The sequence below is a fragment of the Charadrius vociferus genome, unplaced genomic scaffold, assembly GCF_000708025.1.
Source record: "Charadrius vociferus isolate BGI_N301 unplaced genomic scaffold, ASM70802v2 scaffold212, whole genome shotgun sequence".
NCBI lineage: Eukaryota > Metazoa > Chordata > Aves > Charadriiformes > Charadriidae > Charadrius > Charadrius vociferus.
Window position 1 is genome coordinate 1520870 of NW_009647223.1, and position 22194 is coordinate 1543063.

General features: G+C 35.8%; 1 protein-coding gene across 4 annotated transcripts in view; it reads left to right on the forward strand.

The window, feature by feature from the left end:
• GABRB2 (gamma-aminobutyric acid (GABA) A receptor, beta 2) overlaps positions 1 to 22194 on the forward strand; it is a 161292-nt gene that overhangs the window by 2781 nt on the left and 136317 nt on the right. The gene's annotated exons all lie outside the window — the stretch shown is intronic.

The following is a 22194-nucleotide window of genomic DNA, read 5'->3' on the forward strand; positions in this document are numbered from 1 at the left end:
CCCGCGCACCCGCCCGCGGGGCCGCGCCTCCCCCCGGCTCCGCCTCTTCGGGTTCGTGGGGAAACGGAGTCGAGGTTTTAGTCGATAACCTGGTTCTATGCCTGTTGTTGTTGTTGTTGTTGTGATACTGGTAATTTGTTGTTTTGTTTTAGCAGTGCACTTTCAATTAAAAAAAAAAAAGGCAGTTTTGACTTCTGTGTGTATCCAAAGCTTACCATTTTTTCTTTTGTGGCCTAACACTATTTTGGATGGTCATGGCTGAGTCAATGATTTTACAAGTTTAACTTTTCAAGACGTTTGTCTCTCTCACTTAGATAGTTTATCATTTGAACTGAGTGTGCTCAAATGTTGAATTTGTTCACAGCACAGTAACTCAACACTTTCTGTGTTTTGCTTCCATTACCTGGAGACTAATGAAGTGTAGAGAAAATTGGAGGAGTCTCACATTCATACTGTAGAAGCTGTTCTTGGTTTAGAGCGAACTGTTATAACACTTTTCTTATTTGAAATGTTTGGGGTCAAGTTTTGAAATTTTTATCTTAACTTATATCTTGCTTGGTTAAGGACACAGAATTTGGCTTAATACACTTAGGGGTTTATAAAAGAAGGATAAAATAAAGACACTGAAGCATCGTAGCAGTAACTGATAGGAAATAAATGTGGGTTTGTGAAATATTTGTTATTAGTGGTAGAAGTTTATTGTTTGCAACAAACTTTCTGCTATTCTTGAAGTTGTAAGGAAACCTCTCTCTAAATACAAATGTGATTTTAGGGATACTGTTGTAGCGGTAATGATGCATTCAAAAATAGTATTTTGAAAGTTATCAGTTATTAATATCATTCTACTACTAAAATATTTTGTTAATTCCTCAGTGGCATCTTTGGGTTCTCAGACATGTTATGCTGAATGAATTGGCAAAAATTTGTTTTCAAACTGGGTGCGTTGTGTGATGTACAGGGGTTTTCTCATAATGTAAAATAGACCCCTGGCCTGATTTGATGATGACATTACTGGTGGTTGTACTGTGAGACTGGGAGGTCTTGATGACAGAGAGCTCGATACTGCTCTTTTTCAAGATACCAGGAAAACTGGTTTGGAATCTCTTCCGAAACTGTAACTGTATTGTGATCTGACACTTGGAGACTAACTATAGAACTGAATACTATTCTGTAATCAGTTTATTGTGTTTCTATAAGGAAATGTTTGACCTTTGTGAAAAAAGACTATCTGCAGAACTCGGAGGGGAGAGCAGGGGAATCTATAGGCAATTTTGTCCCACACATTTGCGTAAAGCATTTAAGATCTGGGCTTATTTTACTCTAAGCAGCTACCTATTTCTTAAAACCAGGCATTCATTTTGCATATTTTTTTTTTTTCACTTACAGTTTCGGAAGAGATTCCAAACCCAGATTATTTTCTTAATCTCCTTAACTGCAAAATGTAATGTGTAACAGTTCATTTTACAATAATCTCCATAGCATAACAAGTACTTATGTGCCCTGGTGGGCCTGAAATAGATGAGCAGAGAGACATGCAAGCAGACAACAAAATAGTTGGTACTTAACTTTTTCTTTGCGAAGTCACTAGAATTTGGGCTAGAAACCAGGAGGAATACCATTGGATGCTAGCTGATGCAAAACCTTCTGAGATAATGAGAGACACAGAAAGAATCTTTCTCATTTATGGACTTATTTGCTGAGCTGTGGGCTTGCTGTTGGTTTGCCTGGAATCATGGCAGTCACCACTTGAGATAAAGGCAAGTCATCGCCTGGGGTCATGTATTAATGTTAATGGAATCAAACTTTTGCCCTGGGAGGAAGGCTAAACGATCATAGGTGTTTACTGTGAGATCATTTCTGTAAATTCCAATGTTAACTTACTTTAAAATTATCATCCTTACATTTCTCTTCCAGTCTTCACAGATTCCACTACCACATACACTTGTGCCACTCTACAGGCAGAAGGCCTGTAGTCTCCAGTGTCATGAATTAAATCATGAAGTTTTTACTTTGTTGAACAGGATAATTTAGAGTCACTGTTCTAGAAAGTAAATGTGCCTTTAGGATGTTCAAGAATATTATTGTTCACTTTGAATTCTTAAAGAGTAGACAAATACTTCACATTGTAACAAACTCAGAGTAACACCTGCCTTCCAAATATTTCTTGTATGCAACGGAGTCAAAACTGTAAGCTGTTTTGATCTTTTGTAGTCAGAACCTTGAACTGGCATAAATCTTAGTTTTTGAAAATGCTTTCTAAGTACTGGTACTTGTGAACATAATTCTTTACAGCTCTGGGGAATCCACTGAATGCACATGAGAACAGTGAGAGCTTCAGGCATATGTGGTTGTTGACAAGTGTCATGACTATTTGGACTATTTTTTTTGTGTTTTGCAAAGAAATAATATACATCAGGTAATGATTTTATGCACTGCAGTAATGATTATGGCTAATTCCACTCACCTCTCTGAACCAGGCCCTGCAGTACTGTTGAGTGTATGCTTTATGCTAGTTACACTGTAGATTTTCTTAAGGTTTCCCTTACTTGGGTAACAATGGAAACCAAACATGGAGAGGTGTGAGAACCACTAAAATGGTTTTCCTGGGCTAATGAATTTGATCTTGCATAAGATTAGCTATATTGCAGTGAGTCTAATACAATGTTCTCAAGATAGTTTCCAGGTGTTTCTTACTGTACTTGAACTTTCTTCTTAGCTTCCTTTTCCTTAGTACTAACCACTCATTGTAAAATAGTATTTCCAGATAGCTTAATAGTTTCTTTCATTTTTAAAATTTTTTATTTATTTATTTTTTAAATAACCAATGCTAGCTGGGCTGTCACATTTCCACATTTTCATCTCCCTAGCTAATTATTAGAGTAGACCCCTTGACAACACAGCAACTAAGACTGTTTTCCATTCTAATTTTCTCCCCTTTCCTCCCAATAGTTCCCTCATAAAGTGTTTTAAAAAAATGGTACATATTCACTAAGAAGTACATAAATAAATTTTCTTCCCTAGACACCACCAAAGAATCTGTATAACATGTTGTGCATTTGATCTATCTGGATAAGACCTGGGGATTTCTAAGGGTAATGTCAGTCATGTGGTGGTTGTCAATGCCTTGGCTTATTCCTTATTAAATAGGTCAACACTTTTTTTTTTTTTTTCCCTCTTCCTTGGTCTGTGGCTATTCTGGGATTCTGGTACAGGATGTCTTGAAAAGAGAAAGAAATGTTCCATAGGGAGAGAGATATATTTATTTTTTTCTTTTACCCAGGAAATATATGCTTTTAGAGGTAATAGATTGTATATTTAATTAAATATAACTATTCATGCTGTGAGTCTTTGGGGGTCTGCAGAGAAGAATCTGAACAGTTTAATTTAATGTATTTGCTTGCTTATCATTGTACAGATTTTGGCACGTGGACTCAGTATGTGTACATGGAGTAAAATAGATACAATAGATTGGTTTGTGTTAGTGTGAGCCATTAGGGTTGACTGAGTGCATAATCCTTCCATCGAGTGGGAGCTGGAGAAAGAAAGGAGCTGTTATCTATCAGGGAAAGGTTTACTTATTAGTGTATGCCAAGTTTTACACAACAGAACCTAATAACTTCAAAGCTGAAAAAAAAGGGCTTTTTATATTATATTTCACTCCTATATTCAAGACATGCCAAAGTTGCATAAAATACTAAGTATAATATTCATAGATCAGAATATTCTCAGTCTAAAAAAGAGGCACAGCTGTAATCTGCTGATAGCCTCTGACTTTCATTTGCTTTTGATAATAGAGACCCGCTACTGGTTTTCTTAGAAGCTCAAGAGACATAGGTTTAGATTATGAAAACAACAGGAGTTGTGTGGTTACAAGTAGCAGCAATTATCATTATGTGTGAAAAGGGAAGAGATGGCTTGTGATATAGAAAAGAAATGGGGGTTAAGTGGTAAGGAAATAGGATGGAGCTGTTCCAAACAAGAAAACTCAGGGGAAAAGTCCTGGTAAAGAAAAATGAAGAGAAAGAAAATCATAAAACAGGAAAAATTGTCCTATATACACTGGTACAGAAACAGGTGAGGAAAATGGTTCCTGTCAGCAATATCTTCTTTTGTCGATCCATTCTAGTTGTACATGTTAGCTGTACGTGATCCGTAGAGAGAATAAGGGCAGGGCAGAACTGAAAATGCATTGAAAAGGAAATATTAGAAGTATTGGGAAGACATTGCTTCCCTAATCCTAAATACTTCCTGCTGCTAGAGACCTTTGGTTTTGTGATTTCCCCTGTGTCATAGATGCATAGGCTTTTTCACACAAAATCACATTTCTTGGTGAACAGTTTGAATTTGGCTCTTGCCTATTTATTGTGCTTGTACACTACTGACTTACATGGAAGTGTCTACAGAGACTCCTGTGAATGCAGAGCAGGGGATGTATATCTTAGAAGGGAGAACTTCTTTTACTGAAAGCCCTGTAATAACTGTTCCTTCAGTTATTGGCTGGGATAACATCACAGGACCTTTATTTTCGAACTGGAGTAAGTTACATTAGTATGTATTTCCATTTCTTGTTATTGCATGTCTCTAATTTATGCATTTTCCTTTCTTAGCTTTAAGGTATGTAAAAAATAACTCGGAGCTCTCACATTCAATTAAAATGCTTATTCTTGGGGACCAGAAAGAGTATTCCTATATTCCACACTACCTGTGGATTGAAGTTTTCATGTTGGCTTTGCTAGAATATAGGTAGCCACAATATGAAATGATTTCTCCAGATCATATATGCAGGAATGTAGTAAGTTTGTAACTACCTTTATAAGCTAGTTCAGAAGCAGTAATAAGTATATTTATATAGATTATGTGTGTTTATATTATATATATCTAGAAGCATGACATCTTGTTTCTTTTTAAGGTCAATATAAATGGTTTGTTAATTGGATTGCATTTTTCGTGTGCTACAGTGTTGCAACACTTTAATCAGTAGAAAATCTTCTTGTTTCATTGGTGGTGGTGATTTTTCAAAGGGATCACTTCGGCAGACCGCGGGATGGTTGTCAGTAATTTAAAGAGATTGCCTTGGAGATGATTTGTACAACTGAATTAATAACTATTGCCGTCTTGTTTTTAGAAAGCCTTGACCTATAAATATTTAAGTAATTTGGCTCCTGCCATAGAAGAAAAGATATATTTATCTTTAATATGTTTTGTGAGCAGTGTCCTGGTGCTAAAGGATGGGAATGAATGTGAAGTGTACTTTGTTAGCTTCTACTATAGGCTGCTTTATTTCATAACTTCTCTATTGAAAATCACATAAAATCTTTATAGATGAGGCATGTAGTCGAATGAAAAATTTTTACCTTGTGCTCTACAAACTTGGCACAAATTTAAGCTATTTCAATGGTCATATTTGTGCTTCTTAGTGACTCTAAAGTCTGTCAGTGCACCATGACCAAGTCCTTATTATCCTCCCTCCCTTTTTTTATCCTCATACCCCATGCAGCCCTGCGTAGGGTTTGTAACAGAGCTTTTAGTATTCAACCCTGTTGAAGTAGTCTTTTATAGTAATAATTCTTTTATTTCTCTAGAAGCAATCCAGATTCCTTGTAGACTTCTGTGGTTAATGCTGTAGGTCTTTGCAAGTGTTTGTGTGAATTAGCTATGCAAGATTCAGTCCCTTTATTTCAAAGGAGGGTGCTCATCCATGAGGTATTTTTTGAAATGCCTCTTTTAAGTAATGGAAGATAGCATCTTGTTTGTCTTTAGAGTTAACTTTAGAAACAGTCAAATGTCTTGAGTTATTAATACTGAAAAATTGGCTACTATGGATGGATGCAATCTGTAATTTAAAAATAAATGAATCTGCATAATTACATTAAAATTGTAGGTATACTGTGGGTTGACAAAAAGATAAACAGGACTGAAGCAGCTTTTGTGCTTTATTGTAATTATTCTTACTATGCTTCTACAGGGATTCCCACCCTGCTCACATTTTTTGACAGCAATGCTATGTACAATGGACATACAATGGCTAGCATAATACAAGCCTTGTAGGAATAGCGATATTGTGGGCACATTTACAGTTATAGTCTTAGCTTTCTGAAGGCCATGTTGTGACATAGCAGTGCTCTCACTTCATAGGTTTTGCCTATGAAGATCTTCGCATGCAAATTATCTGGCTAAGTATTTTCAAATTAGCTAATCAATGCAAAGATTCTCTCAAACTTGGAATCACATCTACTGCATGTTTCCTTTTTGTATGAGTTTTGCAAATAAGTGTGTAAATACTTCCCAATCAAAATGAAAATTTCTGTTTGAATTACTAAAAGGCATTTACCATTCAGTAGGTTGACATGTGTGCAACTGAATATAGAATTTGTAGATCATATTTAAACATAGGTTATCACAGGTCAGGTAAAGCATTTCGAGTCTGTGCTCTTCCCATGTCCCCAGACTTAAAACACCAAGGAGACTGTGCTTTTTCTGTCTATTTTGAGCAGCTCTTTGCGTATCTCCATCAAGGTTAAATCCTGTTAATTTTTTTTCTGTTACTACTGAGAGAGGGAATCATTTGTTAGTTTTCAAGTAGTAAGAATTTAGCTATGTGGGGAAAAAAGTAACCCTTCTGAGAGATGCATTTTGCATTTCACATGTGTGCTGTTGTAGATATGGCAGTTCAGAGTATTTCCACTGATTTTCCCGATATACAAACCACTGATTCATTGTGGTTGTGCTGAAAGACAAATTCAGCTCTGTAAACTTATAACAAGTGGAAGAAAAAATTAAACGAAGTTTGGCCTTGGACAAGGGTAGTATATTATATTGCCCTAATGAATGCATATTAAAAAAATCCATCTGCTTGAAGTGGAAAGTCTGTGTTCCAGTGCCTGCTTTTTGGACTACTTATTTCTTTTCTTCTTTAATGAATAGGCATTTCCATTAACTAAGCAACTCTGAAAATGGATTAAAAACCAGAATTTTCTTTCACAGTTGAGTGTCCTGATTGCTGCTCTTGAATGTGTCTTTCCCATGGTCGTGAGTTTTGGCACGGTAGCCTGGGTGCAGTGAACCTCTTATTCTAGATAGCTTATGGTGGTTGTGATCGGAAGTATTCAGGTGGCAGAGGAGCAGGAACAGAGGTCTTTCGTGTCATGAATTAACCTATGAAAGGCTGCCAATACATCCTTTACCTTCCTTTCTCTTGCTGGAAATGTTTTTGTCTTACAGTAGCCGTGACTTGCTGTTATGTTAGGCATAACTTAAGCATACTAGCTTTATCTACTTTTTAAAATGTTGTAAACCTGTCTGAATGGGCTTAAGTAGGAACAACATGCCTGTTCACCTGGAACAGCTCCATCCTGAATAGAAGGGTAGTGCAGATCTTTGGGAACTGGGAAACTAAATAATCAAAATGACAGAAACTTGTGAATGTAACCTTTTCCAGACATGAGTCATCACGGACAATTTTCTTGAAAAGTTGTTTTGGATTGACGTAGGGCAAAGGGCCCGAATGTGCGAAATGCCCTAAATGGTTTTTTTATTTATTTAAATGACCCATGGAGAAAAATGGGGCAGAATGCATAGAGTTAGGTAAAGGTCATGCCAAACCCATTTGAAATGAGAAGAAGGTGTTCCAGAAAAGTTTTTTGGTTTTCATATATTTGGGATGTCTAAGAACTGTGACTCTTGGGTTTTAGATTTTCAGAAGTGTTTCTCATTCAAATTCTTCCATTGCGTGCAGCTGTGAAGTAGCCAGAAGTTCCTGTTGCTTTCAAAGTACTGAAGGCTTTTTTTTTTCCCTCAGTGAGAACTACCTATTAAAACATGTAATAATAAAGCATCTGAATAAGATAGTGAAGCCCTTTGAAAAAACTATTCGCTGCCATGGATGCCCAGCCCTTCTGGAAATCTGGTCTTAATTGCTATTCTAGATTAATTTTAATTTTTTTTTTAATGGAACTTTAAATTGTTTTTTAATACTTGGAACAGAGATCCTTTCTGCTCAACTGAGTGAAATTAGTGCTCAAATTTGTATGTCCTCTGTATAGACCTTTAAAAAGGTATTTTTAAAAAAGTATACATACTTAATTGCATCCATTTAGCAAAAGTAGTGAAATATCCTTAGTTCCTTACGGTCCATAAGGGTAAATACATGTTGTCATTTGCATAACAGCTATTACCCAGTAGTCCGGGAGCTGTTACAGTTCATTGTGTAATCCATATTTGTTTCTTTTATAAATTGTATTTTTGAGTTAATAGACCCTGTGGCTTCAGAGGATTTGTAGAGTGTTGTGGAATTTTTTTTTTTCTCTTTCAAGCACTGCTGACCCGCTAGGCTCTGTTGGCTCCCTCAGGGGTGTCAGGGTAACAATGTTAATCCATGTTTGACAAGATGTGCACTGAAGAAGTCATAAAATTTAGGTAAACCAAAATTAGTTTGAAGGTCCAGTAGACTGAGTTTCTAAATTAAATAATTTAGGAGTGTAACTCTTTTATTATTCCTTGTTATGAAATGATTTATTTTTTTAGATAACATACAGGGAAGAAGGAAATAGGATTAAACAAATATGCACATCATATTTACAAATGAAAAGCAGCATTTTACAACTAATTGCATCATTGTTTCACTAATCATGTAAGTGCAGAAATGACCAAAGAAGCCTTTTAATGAGTCTGAAATCTTCCTAAAATTTATGTGAATGCTCAATCTGTTATACTGTCCTGTTGCTCTTTCTAGACTGACGTTTTGCAATGGAAGATGCTTTTAGGAATTCCATCCCTAATAGAATTAGATGTAATGTTCGTATCTTGTAGCATATGCTACTTCAGGTTGCTCAGGATAAAATGCTTAACAACTGAAGTACATAGAAAAATTACTTGCAAAATTACTTTCTTTTTTCAGTTTTAAAGAAGCCTTTTCAAAAGTGTAGGAACGTTTACTGAGTTAAGCATAGCTGAGACTTTTCGTATCAAGTTTCAGTCAAAATATATTATTATAGCTGATGTATAAGTCCCTAAAAAATAGACTTGTAATGGAAATGCCAGGAAACCCTTAACTATAACCATTCTTGCCAGTGTAAATGCCTAGAAATAAGTACAGTTTTCATTGATCTACTATTATGTAGCACTGGTGACCACTTGGAGAGAAATCCATAATAATTCTAGTTAACTGGCTGTGTTCAAAAATGCAGTTAAAAGTACCCACCTTTGTGCATAGGCTTTGCAGAATGCTTTTGTGAGCTCAAGTCCCACGTGAGACTTGTTTTGAAGTCTTAAAATGGGTAAATCTGATGCTGATTTTTCTACTGAGGCTATTTCTGCCCTGTTTTCACAGAAGATTTGTGAGTAACTTAAATTACTTGAAAAGCAATACAACATGACTCCTCTAATGTCTCAGATATTTAAGTGTGAGTGGAGACAGAGTAGTAGTCTCCAAAACTGTTGCTGTGCAGTAGGTGTTCTTTTGAAGTGAATGGAGGTACTTGGTAGTTTTTATTGGCCAGAAAGTCCGAACACCAGTCGAGTCCAGTCAGGAAGAGTGTACTTTTTTATTCTGAGGCTTGAGTCTGTACCATAACCTAATGTGTTGGTGAGGCAGCATTAGGACACTTGCGGTTCCTACCAGGGCCAAACTTTGCCAGTTGATAAATGGAAGACATCGGTTTACATCAATATCTTTCTGGCATCCTTTTTTATTTTGAGCTAAATGAATTAAATTGATCATTTTTGTTCTGAATCATAAAATCATCTTGGATAAGGTAGATGGTAATGCAACATCTTAAGTGTAGAATTAAATTTTGATTAACTTTTTAATGGAATTGACTTTTTGAGAACACAATGACATACGAACTTCTGACATGGCATTTAACATTTTAGATAGACATCTATGCTACAACAATATGCTGACTATATAACAGTTTTGTTAAGGCGTGAAGGCAGCAATTATTTAGTAAAGATTCAGAATGAGAGATTTCAATCAAAATTGCTGCTCTTGTATACAAAAAGGTTTTGGTTTAATCAGTTTTATGGGGAAGTAAATTGTTTTTATAAGGAAGTATGTCCTATTATATGTAATTTAAATTATCTCTTGAGTTAAACTTTTTGAAAACAAAGAATATGCATATGTGTTTTCTCACTAAATAATTCATACCAAAGAACATTTTCAAATGGAGCATGTAGTACTGATGGTAGGCAAAACTATTGTTAATTTTTCTTTTTTAATTTTAAATAGTTTGCATTTATTCCTTTCAGTACCCTTTAGCAAATTATATTGGAAAAAGCATATTTTTTAAAAACTGGTTATCCTATCATTATAGTTAATAATGTATTGACTGCGGTATACATGAGCTTTTTATCTTTATAGGTGTTAGGAACCAAAATATTATTTAGTTGGAGGGAATAATACTTCCACTTTTTTCAGTTCCTGTCTAATAAGGTATCACAGCTTTGTGGTGTTTGGTGGGTTTTTTTTTTGTTGTTTTTGGTTGGGTTTATTTCTGCCTTTTGTGTCCATGCTCTCCTGTGCCTTGACAAATGACGTACAAGCACCATTCTTACATCACCATCTTAGAAGTGAATCCCTGTATGCTTGTGGCTGTTTGTAACTCAGTAGTAAAATTTCTGTTTGGATTTTGAAAACCGTTTCTCAGAGTTCTGTGCTTGAGGAACATCTGCTGTCAAAAGAAACATGTCACTGTTGGCTGGTGTGAGTCTGTGTCTACCTCTGCCACTTTGAAATTTACTATTCAGAACTGCTGGATGTCTTACTGAAAGTAATGTGTTGAAACCACAGCATTGAGAGTCAGGTCAAATATTAGCCAAAGCTTTTAGTAATACAAATACTGGAGGGCTGAAATTGATGATTTTGTTACTCTTAAAGAACCACTGTGATTTCATTGGAAAGCTTATAGGTCTAGTTGATCCTACCCTGGGAGAAAAGAAAGGAGTGAGAAATGCACAGCAGAAGTCCCACATCACAGATACAGGACTTCATTACAGCTAGCATTCTAAACAGAAATCTTTGTTTATTTTGAATGATGTCTTAAATGGGAAGGAACTGTGTTTGGGTAGCCTTAATTATGAAAAAAAGGGGTGAGCCACTATCTGCATTTCACTGTCTTAAGTAATGGGGAACTGAATATTAAATAGACTTTTATAGATTAATACTATTAATGTACTGTTAATATGTAAATTAATGCTGTTTCATAGCTCAGATGATAAATGGCAGACTGCTTACTCAAGCCTGAAATAAAACTGTTTTCTCCAAATTGGAAAATAATTCTGTATATGTGATGGGCAAATCAGGAAAATAGTGTTGTAACATATCAACAGAATAGTCAAATTATTTTTGCATCACTTGAGTATTTACCTTAAATTTTGCTTTTGCCTTGAAATCTTTCCGCCTCAAAAATGTATTCTTTATCCTTTCCTTACCTTTTTCATTTTCTTTAAGGTAAGGAAAACTACAGTTGAGCTTAAGTAACAATAGCTGTTTAAAAAAAGAAAACAAAAAAGCAACATCAAAAAACCAAACAAACCAGACATTCTTCTCTGTGTAGACACAGAGCAAGATCACATTTCTTTAATTGCTGTTTTTTATTTCCTTAGGCCAAGTTAGAAAGCAGGTGACAAGGAGGAAAGCTTGGTTTGAGAAGGTAGAAAGGCAAAATCTTGAACAAGGGGACCTGAGAACACATATGGAAGTAGTTCTGGTCCTATAGTATTGCAGCATGGAATTTTATGAGGCATTCAGTTTATGAAAACAAACTTTATTTTATGTTTTGGATAGTTGTTATATTCAGGTATGCAAGCTGTATGAAAGCAATAAGAGCAAAAGTCATTCCAGCAGTTAAGTGGCAGTATTTACATCTATTAAATTGTTTAATTTAGCTATGGTGGTACCTGTAGTCATACAGGAATGTGTCACAAGAAATTATTTTGCACAGTTTAAACATTTTTTGCATTCATGAACCTGGAAGGACTCAAGTCTAAGTTTTTATGTGCTGCATCATCAAGGTAATGGTGTTTAGCTGTGTGATTGTATTAGGTTGCTGGATGTGGCCTGGGAGTAATTTTTTTTGACAATAGAGAACCTATACTGTGGCCTGAAATGGGGAAGAGAGTAATTTTGCTCCTAAAAGTGATTCTTCTCTTTTCTTTCAGATTATAGTTTAACTGATTTTTGTTTATTTATTTTTTTTAAACTATTGAGGTATGAATCTTGTTTCAGTCTAGTACCTTTATCAGACACTGTGGTCAGTACATTAGGGAAGACCACAAAAATTTAGCAATTTGCATATGTTATTAATGTGTAAACTATACCTTACAATTTCAGCCTTACTTTCAGTATGTATTTGAGACCTCTAGCACATCTATTTCCAGCATATGTCTATTCTACAGTCAAGTGATTCTGGTGCTTATTGGGCAGATATCACGAATATGGTGGTTGCATTGTTAAATGCCTACTGATTTTACCAATCATCTTCTGCAAGAATATTCCTTTCTGAGAAACTTCTTGAAATACACGTGCTGTGGTTCTTTGGAAGTGTCACTTCATGGCTCCTTATTTTTATGAAATGATAAAATGGTGTGTCCCATGGGTTGAATTCACTGAGATCAGAAATGTAAGGGTGGCTTTGATTTTGTTGCAGTTAATACTGTATATGTCTTTCTGGGGGAAAGAGGCTTCCTGCCTTGAAATGTAAGGGTTTTATATTGATCAGTATTTGTGGCTGGAGTTTCTGGGATGCATCGTTATTCCTTTTGCAGACATGCTGACACAAAGTTTTTGCTTGTTTGTTTGTTGTGTCGGGTTTGTTTGTTGTGTCGGGTTTGTTGATTTTATTATATTTTTTTAATGGTTGTGTCAGTGTAAGCAAAAGGTATGTTCCATGGCTAGCATTGAGTATGCTGAGACTAATATAAGGGTGGTGTGGGGTGTGTGTGTAATGGTTTGTTTGGGGTTTTTTTTGTTTGTTTTTTTTTAATCAGTTTAAGGAGAAGGGCAGTCTGTCGGGCATGGCTGTGTTTGAGGAATTGGCAATTCAGTTTCAGTGAATGACACTGGGTCTTGTCAGCGATTGAGGACATAAGGGCCTTTTTGCTACTGTTGCAGTTAATTCCCGTCTGTAAGTGGTGACTTGCACAGCGGTGTCTTGAAGGCAGTCTTGCTTCTGGAATCGTCTTATATCTCATCTACTTATGTTTCAGGAGAACTTTCATTTAGACTGTCTTCTGAGTTACTACTGATCTTGAGGTTTTAGTGCAATGTATATGTATTTTATCAGGGCCACCCCATTTCTAGATTTTTGAGTTATTCATGTATTTTTCAATAATAAATTAAGAATATATTCTTTATGGAGTCTTTCAATATATTTATGGAACTTTTATTTCAGAATGGAAGTTAGAACATAATGTATGTAAGACCTCACGTTGAAATAGGAGTGGAAAATAATAGAGTTTCAGCATCCAGACAAATTTTTGAGAGGTATTGGAATTTGATACCTCATATGCAAATATGTACATGCATAGTGTTCCAAAGAGCTTGAAATATTATATTAACAATGACTATTTATATTTGAGATCCCCCGTTTTGATATATTTAGATACTAAACCTTAGCATATAGGAACATGCAGTAAGTGATGAAGTGAAAGAATGTCCACAAGTAATCATGGAAGATACTTCAACCTACGTGCTATGGCTTTGGAAGCCCATGTTTAGGGATCACTTGTATTTGTAAGCATAACTTAACATCAGTTCTGACAACAGAATAGAATCCTAGCTGAAGTCATAACCAAGTATTTATAAGATGCACTCTGGTAAAATCTGAGATTGTAGAGAGAATGAGGTATGATTATTGTGAATTAACAGCAGGCAATATATCAAACTCATGAAAGAAAGTAAATGATATGAACCAGTTTAACTCACAAAACCACACAAATTGTAATGGCAAACCTTGAAAGTCTTTGTTAGTGTCAGTTGATTCAGATGTGTGTAAGATACCTTCAAAATGCAAGGCTAACCTTAGTTTTCAAATGTTTTGTCCCACTTGGGAGAGAAGTGAATGACTCAAATTGCCTTGCAAAGAGAGATGGTTGGTCTGTCTTTGTTTAGTTTTTGAAGAAACACATTAGTATAGTAAAAAAGCATTAAAATGTGGAGGAAAAAATGTTCTGTAAAAGATGACTTGCATGAAGTAATTGATGAAGAAGCATGGAAAAAGATCCCAATGCATGTGAAAGGCAGAGGGTTTAAACTACTATTAAGAGCATAGTGGAAGGTCAAGGATTTTATTTAAGGCTCACTGAAATCTTTCAGTGAGTAATTTATAAATGTTTTATTGAAGGTATAACAGAAATCATATTTGGGTTTTTTCACTCAGTACATCACAGAAGTATAATTTAAAAGCGAAGTGGACAAAAAATTCTGAGGTGGCACATTTGTGTGGTTACCATCAAGCAGCCCCTTTTGTCCCACGGTGGTGAAACTCCTTTGTTTCTCCTTATTTCTCCTGTTGCATATTTCCAAGGTACTGCCCCTACAGAAAGAAGCAGGGAGGCAAATGCAGATTGTTGTTTGTGAAGGCTTTCTGCCTTCCTGCTGTGCAAGAAGCAGGATTTAGGGGGTAAATTAGGGGCATGTTCATGGAAGCTATGTCAGAATTAGCTGGACAAGAACCGGTTTTTATTTATTTTTAAACTATGAGACAAAAACAATCTCTGAGTACTCTGGTAAGAAGCTGTGAACTGGTAAATCTTGGGGTCACCATTCATTAGTGAAGCAGAAGTCACTTAACAGAGAGTACTTATTTTTGCTGTTACTCACTGGGGGTGAGGTTTGGAACTGTTGAGAGTGTTTTTGAATGCAGCTTTCCGTCTACTAATTTTTAAGATCAGGTGAAAGATGTAAGCCTAGTATCAGGGCAGATCTTCATGTATGTTTGTATTTTGTGCCAAAAGCTCAACCTACTTTGCAGAAGCTTGTAATAATCAAGACCTTTTCTATGCTTGTTCTCCAAATAAAGTCCATGGTTATTAGGTCTCTGTGTCTTTCACTGCTTTCCTTTTGAGCAGAATTCTCACTCGGAAATCCTAAGGTGGGTGAGGAACAGCAAATTGCACTGTTCTGTGCATAAGGTCTGTGAGAAGTAAAACAAATAGAAGAACAATGTCTATTTATACAAAGGAAAAGCTAGAAAAGGGATTAAGAACTTAGCAGGCATGTCTCTGGGTACAGGGAGGCAGAAGAGAAGAACATGTTGGCTTTGAAATTTTTAGCCCTGGGATACAGTTTGCCACACTAGGAAACTGGAAACCAATGAGGTGATAGCGTAAGGAAGCAATTGTCCAGTTTTAGATTTTCTGTTCCTTTTAGAACTTACTCCAAACAACTGAATGGTCATCAAAACAAGTAACAAACCACAGTAGTTTAACCTTTTGTAATGGAAGGTAAAGTTAAATGATGATTCCTGTCACTTGTCCTGGCATCCAGGGCTAAGTCCAAACATGAACAACATGGTACTATCTATATATATTTGTAGGGTGGAGAAACTTGTGTCATTGCAAAGATCTAGAAGAGAATGCCCGTGTATATGGCTACATGACTAGCTTCTTTGGTAAATATATAAATACAAAATATAATGTGTCATTTGTTATAAGAGAAACCACATGCTGCTACTGTTGTTGTTTGGGCTACATAAGTAGAATATGTACTTGAATTTTCCCCTCGCCTTCCTTTTTTAAGGAAGAGATAAGTGAAAACTTAACTGAGAAAGGTAGGTGAAGGTATATAATGGACAGGGTTTTGTAAATCAGCATTTCTGTATCTTAATACAGTCTTACTTGATAAAGGTCTTGTGAATTTTTAAAAAGAAAAATATACAGTTCCATTTTAAATATATCACTTCTTACTCATAACTTCCATCTTATGTTAATGCACCCTTAACTGAATCATCATTCTGCTCTTGAATTGTCAGTAGTATCAAATCTATGAAATGTATAGTTGGTTTGAAATTTGAAACATTCATTTGCTTTGTAGTGCCTGCTGTATAACCGAGGGCTTATTTATATTTGTCTTAAAAAGGTACATCTGAGATTGTATTTTAATTGCTATATTCTATTCTTCTGGTGTGCGTTTTGCACAGAGACATGATATTTTCTTGAGAATTGTGGCCTTTAGAATCTTTTTTTCCTTGTGCAATAGTCTAGTTGTAAGCTTCCCCTCTGACTGTTTTCAGAGGCTACTGTATTCTTTTACTGTAGAGTGGTAAACCATGACATAATTTGTTCCTTCCCACCTGCTCAGTCTCTAGTTTAGGTTGGGTCCACAGTATTGCAGGCAGCGTGTCTCAGACAGAGCCCATTCTGCATTTTGAAAACAGCCCTTTTTTCTTATTGATTATAGAATGAACCTAGGGGAGGGGTAATCTCCTGGGGTTAAGTCAGCCCTTGTGACTTGCATACCCTTCATGAATTTTCCTGTCGTATTTTTACTTGCAATTTGACTGCAACAATGTTGGATAATACAGGAACACAAATAATGCATATATGAAAGCTGAAATGCATTCGTGGACTTCTTTGTATTGAACATAGGTGAAGTGCAAACCCCTCCTCATCACAGCTGATCTGTTTCTCCACTGTTTCGGCTTGTTCTTACTGTTTGTTGTTCATTGACTTCTGTCAGTTTGGCTTGACTGCAGAGCTTGTTTCTCCCTCTTCCCCTTGTATGCGTGTGGAACAGTTCCCACTCATTCAGTTCCCCAGGTCTGTTACGCTTATTCTGGCTGATACAGTAAAATGGTTGAGGATCAATGGTTCAGCAAGTGTAAGCATGTTTACAAACAAAAAATATGAAGTTGAATTTGTTGTGTGCAAATGTCTGACCGTTGGCCTTAATCTAGCTGGCACTGCTGTTATATCATGACACGGACTGCAGCAATAGCGGCAACCTGAGTGCTTACCAAGATAAAAAAAGAAATTCTATATGTTCTGTCCTCACATCTTCATTTGCTGAGGACACATATCCTTTAAGACATAAACGTGTGCTAGAAGTTAAGCTTGTAAGTGGTTTGCTGAACAGTGTCCTTTCGATCATCCTGGCTTCAGTCTGCACAATTGAATATAGCTAGGAGGTGGGGGACTGTTCCATCGGAACTAATGGTAATGTCATAAACAGGATTATGTCTTCAGTTGTAAGTGGCAGATTAGACAAACATCAAGAGACAAAATCTGTTTTCCAGCAGATATTCTCAGCGATAAAAAACCTTAGGAGAGAAAGATAAAATGTGATATATAGGCAGAATTCTTTCTATGCAGAATATTTTTTCCAAATTTCCCTTGAGGCATCAGCTGTTCTCTGAACATCCAAGAAGTTCGTTGTGCTTCTGATCAGCTTCCCACACATTCTCACCCACACCACTTTGCTGTGTCATCTTAATGTCATTTTTAAATACTAACAAAAGAAACATTTTGTTTATAATGCAGAAATAAAAATCTTGAGAGGGAAAAGAATGCCTTTTGTATGTTATTTTAGCAGATCAAAGCTGACTTATGAGTAGCATATATGAAAGAAAGTAATTAATGTATTTAAAATTCACAATTCCTGAGTTAAGGATACGTTTAAGAAGTACTTTTATTATAATAATCAGATTTCATAGACTTTTTTGATATGATTGGTATTATTTTTAGAAAGTTTACCTTGCTGCAAAGTATTACGTTTAGAATATATAACGGTATAGCAATTTGTAAAACTAGATATAACTGGTGCTTTAAATAATTGAATGTGCTAAATTGAACAGTGGCCAGATATACTGGAGGCCAAGTAGGAAGATGGGAAAGCAATCTTTTTTAGGGGAAAAAAAAAAGCTATGATATAATTTACTTGGCATGGGAAGTTTTAGTCAACCCTTGTCATTTACTGCCTTTGTGGTGGCCTGCTATAGGAAGTTCCTACAAAACCCAGAAATTACTGCCACCGGTGCAGGCAGGCACTCATGCAAGTTATCATTTGCACCAAAACTAAACATTTTTAAGGTTACTGAATTTATACCATGTGGGTTCTTGGAACTGTAAGGTGAAAAAATTACTCCTAGGAAAAGTCAGTGAAGCTTGAACCAGTTTCTTTGGGGTGGGGGGGAGAAGGGAGAAAGGTGTTGATTTTTGGGGCGAGAGCTTGATCTTGGTGGCACAAAGTAACAAATGTCTTAAACAAAAGAAAAAAAAAAGGTGTTCCAATTGTATGTGGAAATCAGTGGCAGAATAGAAATAGCAATGGAAGAAAAATTATTTGTATTAACTATATCACATATTATCAGTAGAACAAGTGCTCTGTCACATCTCTCCTGTACTTTTGTAGACAAAAATCAGTCTAGTTTTAGATTTTTTTTTTATTTGATATTACTCTGGACAAAAAAAAATACTTATTTCCATTTTCTGTTGACTATCAGGAAACATGATTAGGATTTTAATTGAACTAGGGTGGTCTTGAGCTATTTGAACTTAAGTCCTCCGTGACTATCTAGACAAAAAGAATGCTTAAATTTGAATTAAGATTCAATTCAATTTATTTAGAAGTTAACTTTGGCTTTTAATTTTTGCTTGAGAGTATCATGAGTTCCTTCACACATGGCATAACAAGAGGTTCCACACTGGGGGGTATGTAGTGCTACAGTTGCTGTTTATTTTGCAGTAGCAGCTACCAGCCCTTGTAATGACCCGGTTGCAGTAAGGCAAAGAGCTTGTGCTTGAAGGAGATGAACTGCAATTTTTGTCTCAAAGTGGTAATCAACAGTCTGACTCCCCTGCTATCTGAAAAACTCTCCAAAAGATTAATTTTAAAATGTATATAAAAGCCACTACAAAAACAGGATAAACATTGCATGGCTGTCACTAAATGCAGTGTTTTATGACAAACTTTACTTCTGAAGCTCATTGGTGAGCAAAGGGGTTCCAGAACCAGTGGCAGTGTAGTGCAAACTCTCCAGTGTAGGAACAAACATCTACCACTGGAGGGGCCAAGTTTTATCCCACTTGGATTGTGTTTCTGTATTTAAAAGCAAACAAATAGAACCAGCAAGAATCCAAATAAAAATATTTATTTCCCAGTAACCTTAGAACACAGGTAAGTCTATGACTTACAAAAGTAAAATGGCTGGAGTTGCTAAATTTTATGGACAGTTTTATTGATGTGTGTTAGATTATTTTTTTTTTCTTTCTCTCTGATTGTGTAGTTATGCTCCTGATATTAAAAGAACCTGAGACTTAAACAAATGGATATAAAACCCAATGGTGTGATAGAGAATTAAGGTTTTAATTAATTCCTTCTATCTGAAGACCTCAAAGGTCATTCTTTATGAACTTGAGCATGCTGTTAAACCTTAGAACTCTCTCTTGAGTCAGACTGATGTTATAGTAATCTGTTTCCCAGTTTCAAATGCATCCATTTCAAATCTGGCATACTAGATACTGGTTGAGCTTCTACAGCTGGGTAAGGTGTGAGAGGGCAGTGGCTTTTTGTTTCCTTTCATTTTACCCTTATACCTACTTACAAGAAAGAATTTGAGAGAGAGTGAAGCTAAGTAATTATTTTAACTGTGAATGGGCATTAACTGTAATGTCTATTGCCTTTTTTATTATATTAATTAATTATCTAGTTATTGTTATCTTGACGTATGATGAAAAGTTTAAAAATATTTGGAATACATGGCTTTCAGGAAGGCCTCTCAATCCTACCAAACTGTTATCAATCCTGTTTTACAGAAGGCTGAATTAGTTTCTTTGTTAGACTTTTAGCAACATCACTGTGTTAATCATAGTAGTAAGCTTATGAGCAGACTTTTCTCTGATGGGGGAACTCCACTGTCCTGTGTGTGTGGGCTCCCAAGATGCTACTTACATATCTTTAAGTGATGTGGAACAACGGTGCTGTTCACTATATCGCCTCTGTACGCCTCTGACACAGTGTTCTACACAAGTAACTACATTATAAAAGAGACTTCAATTTTGGGGTTGCATACCATTATTACTGACTTTAGAAAATTTTCCCATCCTTCAGCACCTAAGTTATAAGAATTAACAATCAATATTTTTTTTCTAAAAATATTGATTGCTAATTCACAGCTGGAATTTACATAGATCTTTATTCATGAATGTAAGAATAGTTGCCATATTGCTTCTGTCTCAAATGAAGTCTTCCCCAGCAGAATAGAAATTTCTATGTTGGTCTGTTTTCCCTCATGTTTTCTAAATATAACTCAACAGCAGTCTGGTTCCTGAAGCCATCTGCATTAATATGTCTAGAGAAAATAAAATATCATATTAGTCATTTATTTTATAAGTGAGCATAACTTGGCAAAAATGAAAATAATTCTTCATAAGGAAATACCCTTTTAAGCAAAGACCGACTTCTTAATGTGCTACAGCATAGAGGTTTTATGAGACTAGTGATTGTGTTTGTCTCCTGTTTATAGGCGCCCAAATGTGGAGGCACTTTCACAGTGTTTTTTTAGGACTTGGTTTTGAGAAAGTAGTAATTATTCACCTTCCTCTGAGATTTTAACTTCCTCTGTTTTCAGCCTAAAGCATTGTCTAATAGGAAAAGGGTAATGATTTCTCTAAAAGTGGATCAGAGTAGCAGAAGGGAAGGAGGTTTAAAGTGAACAGGTGGAACTCAGGCAAACCAATTGTTCCAGCAGATCAGCAGTATCAGTTTTCCTTAATTATTGTCTTCATGAAAAGTCTTTTAAAGTGACATAGGCAAAGTAAAATAACCAGCATTTCATCTTCTCTGTGATGTTGCCAATGTTTTTCTTTATATTAGTATTTTTTTCTGTCCTTTTTTTGCTTTGTTGCCTTCCTGTGTTTGCTTGTAGGTATAAGTCACTATCAAATCTTTCTCATTGTTCAGACTTGCAAAGATACTCACAGAAGGACAACCATTTAAAAGTGGCATTCCTTGAGTTATCATCACTAAGATTTTATAAATATATTACTCAGTATTCCTCTGTTCTACTAGAAAAGGTTATGCTGTTGTTATATCATGAACCAAAACTGTGGGCTGCAGTTCTTCCAGGAATCCATGTGCTTGACAGTTATACACTAAATCCTCAGTATAATCTCTTTGCCCGGTCCTTCATGCATTACATTGTTATTACTCTGGATCCCTTTATATTTGTGTGGTGTTTTTGCTGTTTGACTTTTGGCTCCATCTTACCTATACTCTTCTGAATTAAGGTGTGCCAATAGCAGCAGGTGACTTCACACGGTTTATGGTTAAGCATTGGGAAGAAACTTTGTTGTTGCTACTTTTGTTGTTTTCTTGTGTTTGTTTTTTTTTGGGGGGGAGGGAGTTTTGTTTTATTTTGTTTTGTTTTTTATCCAAGTATTTTTCTGGAGATAACTGTAGTATTTATAATGATAGGAAACATTTCCTTATGAACCTCTCTTCTTTATAGAAAATAATGCTACAGTAGAAGCAGTTTGACTTACAAAAGCTCAAGACTGTTAATACTTTCCTCTTTAAACATCTTTTGGCACCTAGCAGCTTTCTCTGGAGACTGCGCAGTCTGGCTGCATATACCCCTTCTTTGATTAAAACTTCAGATTTTCGTTCAGGTATCAAATTGACAGTTATAACAATCTTCAGACAGTATATAAGACCTTTAGCTTTATGTGTGTTTATCCATAAACTTTGGCTTGTTTATTACTGTAAAAGATTTGAAATAGCTTCTGCAGTGACTGCCTTTAAAAAGTCACCACTTAATAGTGACATCCATACAGTGGTAACTAAGATAGAAATTTTGTATGTTTGGAAGTAACCACTGTGAAATATCATTGAGTACCAACTCCAGGTAAATGCTGCCTTTTCCATTTATGACACTTCTAATGCATGCATTTCTATCTATTCTATGTAGATAAAGTTGGATAGTGTTTTTATCAAATACACACTGTTTATGCTGTCAGTTTTCCTCTTGCATCTTTATAAGCTTCCCTGTAGAAGGACGCCAGTGTGTGGCCTAGAGAAGAAGGAAATATGGCTAGAATACAGCTTGCAATCCTCTGGGCTGACAAAATAATTTGTGAAGGGTGATTTTAGTGCAGCATGTATTGGAGCATCTCGGCACTGTAGTGGGGTTCCTCTCAGTTCTGGGAAATAAAGCCTTTGAATATAGGAGCTGAACCCCAGTTTCCTTTAGTCATATTCCT